Below are 9,943 nucleotides of genomic sequence, written 5' to 3'. Positions count from 1 at the left end.
GCACTCTGCGACACTAATAATGTATTTTGAGGGTAAACAAAATCAACGAGACAATTATTAGTAATGAATACTAATAATAAAAATATTTTTTTACCTTTATAGAACTCTCGATGACGAACATTTTATAAGAAAACCACCCACGGTTTTGATCGACATACGAATATATTGAATATTATGTAAATCGTGGTATAATATTCATTTAACCATCAAATCGACGTACTAGTTATTACTAATAACTTATTACGATTAAAGTATGAAAATACTAATAAGTACATTAATTATTATCAACATAAAACTAATAAATAATATTATGACGTTATGTTCAAAATTCTGTATATTTTGGAAGCATTTGTTTTTCAATTATGTCATTAAGTTCACTTGTTAACATAAAGTCTCTGTACGTTAAATTTATTTTAATAAATAATAATGTATAATATGTCAAATAAATCAACATCAAGAAAATAAATAGTTAACTTGACAAATCGTTTCCGCTATGAATTGTTTTTTCCGAGTGTAATGATATATCATTGAACTCGAGTTTAACATATCCTTCACTATGACCAATACTTACTTAAGTGCTATGATTTTTCAATACGTCCTACTATATAACGGAGTACATTTCTTAGGTTTTTCTTACTCAGAAAATGCGAAGTTCATTATGACTTTTTTGGTCCCTTGAAGAATGTTATAAGCATTGTAGGTATTGTTTTAAAAATAAATTATGGGATATAATTTTTGTGTAGTATATTTTACTTTGCAACTTATAAAGTTGACAGTTAATTTAATATAATACCATCGGTAGCGAATGATCTAACATAGTATAGTACTTTCTGGCAACTGCATACCTATACTTGTTATATCATGCTTAATCATTCTAGTCCTAAACTACGTATAATAAATCACAAATATCGTTTGCAAATATTTTCTACATTTTTACTATTTAGTATATATCAATAATGACATACTTGAAATTTATGTACACGATTTTGGTTTGTATGAAAAAATTGATATTTTTGTGTAAGGACTATCTGAGAAACATATACCACTGTTATGCGTATACGTTAAATATCATTAAAACAATATTATAGTGTAGTTGTGACATTGATCTTCGGTTTAACTTAAGCATTTACTTTTTGATGACGGAAATAAATTAATAATGGAATACGCTTTTTTTTTTATAAATCTTTCATAAAATCAATAGTCAATTTTATTCAAACGCCTACCGTCTATACGTGTTCTTGAAATGTCAACTGTTTGCCTTATTTTATTGAATAGTTAATTTACTTGATTCATACAAGTATCAATAAATTTAAATCATTTCTGTATTACAGCGCTTGATGGGTGAGGGAATAACAAGAAAATATAAACTTAAATATTCAATGTTTTATAATATTGTAATTATAACTCTTATAAATAGGTAAATATGTTGATATGTTGTATAAATATATTTATTTATGATACACTTTCGTTAACAACCATGACTTTAATTGGAAACAAAACGTATGTTTTTATGATATTGAATATATTTTATGGTAACTTATTAAAAAACCATCGTTAATTAGACTATTCAATAGAATAAAATATATTTATACATTATTGCTGTTAATTACAAGCTAAATATTTACTAAATCAAATTTGGATTATTTCAATATGTGAGTAGTGAGGGACCGGAGATTGTATACGATCTGAATACATGGAAAGAATATTATTTCACTCAAATACTTTTAAACATTACATTAACATTATATGTATTTATTTTTCGAATAAAATTGTATAACTACATTGCCTCAAGTGGTTTCACATTATAATAATTTGATATAGGAACAATTGATGCATAATAATTAATATAAGGATACAATTATTAATGTCTATGAGTTAAGTGATTGTTTAATAATTATTTTTTTATATAACAAAAAGACACGTTGGAATAGTAATTTCACAAGTTCTATACATTTAAAATTTAATTTTTGATACCGAACAACTATATAATAATCAATCTACTGTTTTTTTTTTTTTTGTTTTAGAACTTTAATGGAACAGATAATAGTTACAGCGAAAATTAATAATTAGATTTAAGTGGTTATTAACTGTATATAAATAAAATGAAAATTTAAATTTAAACTTTTAATAAAAAATTCAGAATCTGTACCAACTAAATTAATATCAGTAATCTATTACAATAATACAATATGGTGATTGAGATGGTTCGCGACTTGTCTGTATAGAGTGAAACGTTTTAATCAATACTTTACCGTAAGTCAACAACAAGTAAGTAGCTATAATAAATAATATAATATATTATATTAATATTATACTTCCGTTTTATGATATGATCGTTCGTAACGCGGGCTGCAGTGTATAGTATACTGGAATATATAACGTATAACGGGAGCTTAGGTTATGTGTATATGTAATAATAATACACACACACACAAACACACATAATATACTATAAATATATGTATATGTAATATGACATGTGATTTGCTCATTGCTGCGTAGGAAAAAACTGACTTAAAATCGAATTGAACGCATTAAAATATTTTTTCGCGTATACACATTCATAAATCATCTGACGAATTTGAATGAGAGCGTGTTAATTAAAAAAAAAAAAAGAAAAAGTAAGTGTAAGTTTAAATATAAATAGTATACCTACCTATACAGAACTCAGTATAATATGATATTATATATTGAGTAGTGTGGGACGAACTTGACCACTGAACATTTATAATACACATATATATTATTTTACCTGTCTGTATTCTATATGTATATATATATAAAGCTTTAATACATAAATCATTGACGTTATAATCGAATTTGTATAACACTGGCAAAGTGCGAAAATAATTTGCTCGTGTGTCTTTTTCAACGATTACTTGCGTATTGTGCGAAGTGGATACGATTTTAAAATGACTATTTAATAATACTCAATCAACTTAGAAACGTGATAACGCCTTCGAAATTTAACTAAATCGTACATAGTGGGCGTTTGGATTTCGATTATTTTATGGAAAACGGTTTTATCCTAATCAATCTATTATAATAAAGTATACTTACACTACACCGTGGCATATAATTAAATCGTATTGTTAGTTTTATTTTTAATGTGAATAAAATAAAATAAAATTATATTTCAAAGATAATTAATACATTGAATTGTTGCAGCTTATGTCCAACACTGAGATAATAATTATAATGTATTAGATTGTTGTCGCGGTTACATGGTATTTAAATCATGTAGTAATCATGTAGTAAATCATGGTATAATACATACAGAAAAAGAGAAAATATTGGAAAAGTAGACACACGTTTTTACGTGGGCAATCAATTTTTAAGAGATAATATTTAGAAAATAGATGATTAAAATATTAACCTTTGACTTATAAAGTTTAATGATTTTAGAAAATAAATTTTGATAAGTTGAATATTTCAAGCTAACAAAACAAACATCTAACCGATTTTACCACCACTATAATCATAATTATTATGAGTACTATTCGAATTATCAGAAAAATTCACTACCTACTATATTTTTGAATTTTTTAAACAATAATAAAGATATGAATCGTTCATTTTAGAGGACATGTCTTGTTTTTAAAATTTAGATAGGTACAATTTACGAAATCACCTGTGGGTATTCTATACAATATTATGCGTTTGCTGTCAACGATTTGTATTCTGGTATTTTGTAGCACGTTCGACTAATAACTATTCGCGTGATGTATTTGCGGTAGTTTGAGTTAATTAGATTTTTTAATTTATTTAAATGATACGAATACACACCCAAAACAGATGATATAATTGTAAAATTAATAAATTTCAAAGCGTCTATTTGATATTTATCAAGTGATTCATATACGTAGGTAAAGTATATTTCAATATGTATTGTGTCAAAGTACAAAAAAAAAAAAAAAAAATAATAAAAATTTAAAAATACGGAACAAATTAATATTCAAGTAGTACACATATTATAATATGGGAGTCAATGCGAATTTTCAATATTTCGAGTGGAGGCGCCAAACGCTTACTCTTATGGTCTTGTTATGTTGTATAATTGTTAGCAGTGTTGGGAAATATTTAAATAAAATTGATTTATCTTTTATCTGATCTGATAACTCTCAACTTATTTATATTTATCTTCATCTAGATAAAATTCTAGTTATCTATGACTACCTATCTAGTTAATTTATTTTTATGGGCTAAAAAGAAAAATTAAAATTAAAAATATTATTTTAATCAAATGTAAATTTTTTTTGTTTTTTCAAATTTAAGTTTTTTGTACTGTTAAAGTAGAGAATGACTTTTCATATGTTCTTATGAATAAACTATTTTATATTATGTTTATATTTTAAAATATTTTAAATGATATAATTTTTTGCTTAATATATATACCTATATATCACTAAATATTTATAAAATTAATAAAATGATCTGGTATTTTAGTTAAATTTAGTGTAATTATCTTTATCGTTATATAGTTAAAAATCAATACAGTCATCTTTATCTTTAACTGGATAAATTATTAATTATCTATTCTCAACACTGATTATTAAGTCTATTTTATTTATATGTATTTTAGAACATCTGTACTATTAATCTATATGTTGAAAAGCTACTTGAGTTTCATTTTTATATTTAAAAATAAAATAAAAATAAAACTATTTTAAAGTTCCTGGATTACATAAAACAAAATAATTCATGTTTGGTACATTACATTCATATAGGTAAAATGCAGTTCGTAGTAATGATCATATAACCATATTGTGGCCGATATTGAAAAAAATGAAGCTAAAAAAGCAATTAAAGGCATAAACCATTCTAAAAACTGCTCAACTTAGTACCCATTATGTAAATAAACACACTGATGACTGAAATCATACATATAAAATATCAGTCTATTATGAACCTTTTTTTTTGCTTATTGTTCTAGACAATCTTTCGTAGTATAATAAGATGATTTTCAAGTATAAAAGGATTAAAATGAACAATTCAACAAGTTTGAAAATTGAAAAATCATCAAATAACTATAGTAACCACTATAATTTTATTGTGGTATAATTATTGTAACATTTTTAGAGGATTCGTGTACATTTTTACACACTCTAAGGAACTTCTGTTAAGTAATAAAATTATTGTTATCATTAAATAATTATTTGAAATTCAACTTTTAAAATTTAACATTATAAATTGACTGTCTTGTATTTATTATAAATGCAAAAACAAATATATATATATTTTATTTCGAATAAAGCATAAAATATAAATTGTTAAATTTCAATACAAATTTAAACAATGATATATTTTTGTAAATTTATGTTTCAAGTAAGTTTATTTATAAGAAAAAAGGTATTGACATGTGTCGGGGATAAGCAGGTCGAATTGTGAGTTAACAGATTGTTACGTAAAATATTCACATAAATATGACGTGTAAAGTATATATGTATATATTATATGCTCATTGGTATTAATATATACATTAAGCACCTATTAGAACCGATATAATGTATTATTATGTTTTTATAATAGGTTTGAGGGAAATAAAGAGAGAGAGAGAGAGAGAGAGAGATGGATATTTAACATCGTTTTTTCTTGCGTACTTTTTATTTAATTTTATCTTAACGTCCTTTTATACGACTCAAGTTCTCCGCGAAGAATGCCAATTTTTTTTCGCTTTCCGCCCGCAGCCAACGCTCGAATAATAATTCATGTACTAAATTATTTATATATTATACATACATGCTTACACGATTTGCGTCCCTCTAAATGCGCTCTCGGCTCTTGTATCGCTTGCGCGTATAAATGGCTCTTAGATATAATTAGATAATCTCGCGACGAATATGGGCGTGAGACAAGTGTATGAGTATAAACATTTTTTTTTTTTTTTTTTTTTAATATTATTCGCCACACAGACACGATTTATGACGTCTGATGTACTCGTATCACACAACCGCATGCGTATATATATAGGTATAGACTACAGATATAATTTGCAAACGTTTATTGCGATCGCGACCGTTTATCCGCACACATTATAATATGTGCGTATGTGTTTACCATGAATATTTACAAAAAAATTTTACTCGCGGTTGTAGAATAAAAACCCATTTTTTCCATACATCTCTGTATAGTGTATTAAATTTAGCCTAGGGCCACAAACTCCGCCCCTTTTTGCATACTACACACGCACGCACGCACACACAACACACACACAAATGCACACGCCGCGTGCTCTGGGGGGCTTGGCTCGTGTAGGAAGCCAGCACGATAGCTTATATTACAGTAATATTATATATATGTATATAGGTATATACATCACGCGGCGTCATTGTGTATATAGCCGTGAAACTCCGCGAAAACTATAGTTATATGGTTTGGCCGACGTTTGAACATATTATTTAAATCGACAAATATGCGTATTACCATTATTATTATTATTATGCCGTGTATAACGAACATCCCACGTGGACTTACGACGACGACGACCGCAGTCTGACAACGAAACCGCACAGCGATGCCTATATACTACTTATGGGGTAGAACGGCTAGTCGGTAATATAAATTGTACATCGGTATTACTGCATCGTAGGTGACTTTAATGCACGCCACGCGCAATTCGAGTTTTTTTTTTTTTTTTAAAGTGCACGTCATTAAAATAATATTATATCGTAAATAATATGTATCTTAAGCTATTGCTACAGTTATAGCAGGGTATAGACACTGTCTGCTATTAACCAAATCGGGCGACATTGGCCTTGAACACGGTCTCCAGAGGGGTGCCGCATTCGTTATCACTTAAATTAATAATATCAATATTATCACTGAACAATATATTGTTGAACATTAGTTGAAACTGTTGAACGAACACTAATTAATAATAAAACAATGCAACTATTGCAATTCCAAATTTGCTCGTTTCTAGCAATGTTTGTTAACATATAAGACCCGCGAAAATCATGCGGGAAATGGATTATTTCCGTTTTTATAATATCGTAACAAATATGGATGCATATTATCAACATCTAGTCAAATTACGGATACGGTTTTAACTTTTAGAATCCAATACTTCATACCGTTGGGATACTTTAGACCACCCAGCTGATTGAGTGTCGTTTCTATATTTTTCTATGGTTATAGTAAGTATTTATACACATATATATATTTCTATACTGAACCGTTCAATATTTCCGCCTCCACGATAGTATTATACAATTTGAAATATGAACATTAACTAACATAAATAGCTATTTATCTTAAATACTACATAAAATTATTTTACTTGCAATTTGGATTTATGATCTATACTTCGATATAGTCTGCAATTTATATGAAATATAATAAATTATAAACTATTCGTATCATGTATTAAAAATCCAAACTTTTTCATTAAAACAAAAACATCTTTTTCATTATTATAATAATGATTAGATGGTTACTAATGACACGTTTCAATGTAAATAGTGAAGTATAAATACATTTTATAATGGAATATTTTTTACATGATAATTTATAAGTATAATAATTAATGCATAATAGTAATACATATTTACAGCATTCGAGGAAAATGTGTCAACCGGGAAAGTTTCATTACTAACATTTTATTTTTATATAACAGTTAATTACGCTTATAGCATTAGAATTATTTTTATGGAGTAGTCGAGTACTATTTTAGGTAAAAAATATTTTAATTTCATAATAATAATACGCGTTTAATATCAAGAAAAAAAAAATATATATATATGTATGTGTGAGTTCTACGTGAACTAATAATTAATAATTAATTAAAATTATCCAATTTACTTTTAATCATATCCTGGTAAAATATGTTAAAATATCTTTGATTTTACTATGAATATATCATGAAGAATTAAGATATATTTAAATTTCAAATGTCTTATTTAAAAGTCATTTAAATTATTTAAAAAAAAAAAACCTATACCTAAAGAAAAAAAATTTAATTGTTCAAAACGGGTTTAAAAGTTTTTGTTAAAAAATGTGATTAGCTCAATAAACACTACACGAAAAATATATTCTATTCGCAGATGAAATAATTGTACATTCAAACACCCCTTGAAAATTCAATAAACGCCAATTTAAAATAATTTGTATAATTTGTACCTATAGGTACTGAATTTTCTCAAGATTTTGTCATTGTTTTATAACAAAATTCAATAGTCGTAATAACTAATAATATAATAAATGTTATAATTTCGTGTAAGTTTTCAATGTTTATAACTTTATAAGAAACATAAAGACATTTCGTTATCAGTGTATTTTAGGTAAGCTTTAATAATTTTAATAATAAGACATTCTTTTATTAATCTAATTAATATTTTAGACCATTTATCCACATTCATATTAATAACAAATTAAAGAACATATTATGTCAAAAATATTAAAATTTATGATTAATAAGATGGTCAATGATCATTATTTTCTAAAAATACGTCTTCGAGGCCAACAACTGTAGAATAATTTTAGGTCAAACCTATATAAACATTTTTCCAAGAATATTACGTTTGTGTTCACTCTAACATCTACATGAAAATAAACAGAAGAGAATAATAAACGAAACCAGTGTAAATATAATTATTACCTTTTAACCTTCAATAACACGTAAAAATCTTTTTTTTATTACAGGTGTACGCCACAAGATTTTGTAACGCTGTGACTAAATTCGTCCATGTTCTTCATATTCTAATAAAATAAAGACTTTATCATAGTATTTTATATTCCGAACTTTAACCCTCTAATGATTTCCAATATATTATGTTAACACGTTTTGCAATATATACCAAGATGTGCGTCGTATATTATTGTTAATACATTTAATTAGCATTAAAAAATACTATCAATTATCGGGATTTATTGATAAAAGGTAAATGTTCTAATGATAATAAGATATAAATAATAGATGTCTAAATAGTGATGGTTTACTGAATTTTATATTTATTTCAAATGCGATAAAATACACACGAAATAAAAGAATAATAATAATAATAATAAGTATCCTAATATTCTATTGCGACATTGCGGACAATATTCTATTTACGACATTTAATCAAATCATAATCGTATGGCGTACACACAACATGACACAAAAAATAAAACAATTCGTTAAAACATTGTTATATTAAAAAAAAAAAAAATAATAATCTAGTAATAACATAAAATATCATAATAAAATATTTATATAATAATGAAATAAATGTGGGGAGGATCGTTGTGGTTACTATCGCCTGGGTCAGCAGTCGTTTACGTTTGAACGTTTGCGACGGATGTCCGAATTGGGACTCATGGCACTCTCACACCCATCACGGGGGGGGGGGTGCCTATTTCACCAACACAATCCGCAGCACGAGTCTTCTTGGTGGCTGAGAATTCACCACCGGATATGTCATTATTGGATATACTTATCTAATTTAGTTAACTTATTCACGTGATTTAGATACCTTTATATTGTTATATTCATTATATTCATTATATATTTCTGGTATTCGTAGATTATAGTTTTTATTAAGTATTTATAGCATGGCTATCATTATTTGATCCAATCTAAACGGATTTAGTAATCGATACTAACTTTGTTCAAATGCTTATGTAAGGTTACTTTGCATTGAATGGTTAAAGTTTTATTTGTTTTAAGCGATGAGCAAATTGTAGATGAAATATCAAAAGTAAACCATATTGATATGCTGCAAGAATTGTGCATGATGGCTAATTATTGGGAGTCGCTTAATTACGAATTTTACCGTGATGAACATAACGAAACACATAACATATGTATTCTCTGATATGTTCCTTTAAATACTTAAACCACGGTCGAAAATTTAAGTACTGTATTCAATCCGTATCAAGTAATTAGGAAAAATATCTGTCGAATTAGCTTAAAAAATGAAGTAGGTACATTAAAGCCTATTTTTAAGTGAACTGAAGCTCACTA

Source organism: Melanaphis sacchari, unplaced genomic scaffold (genome assembly GCF_002803265.2).
Source record: "Melanaphis sacchari strain LSU unplaced genomic scaffold, SCAv2.0 Contig487_pilon_pilon, whole genome shotgun sequence".
NCBI classification, from domain to species: Eukaryota; Metazoa; Arthropoda; class Insecta; order Hemiptera; family Aphididae; genus Melanaphis; species Melanaphis sacchari.
Note: the sequence above shows the minus strand (reverse complement) of the source record.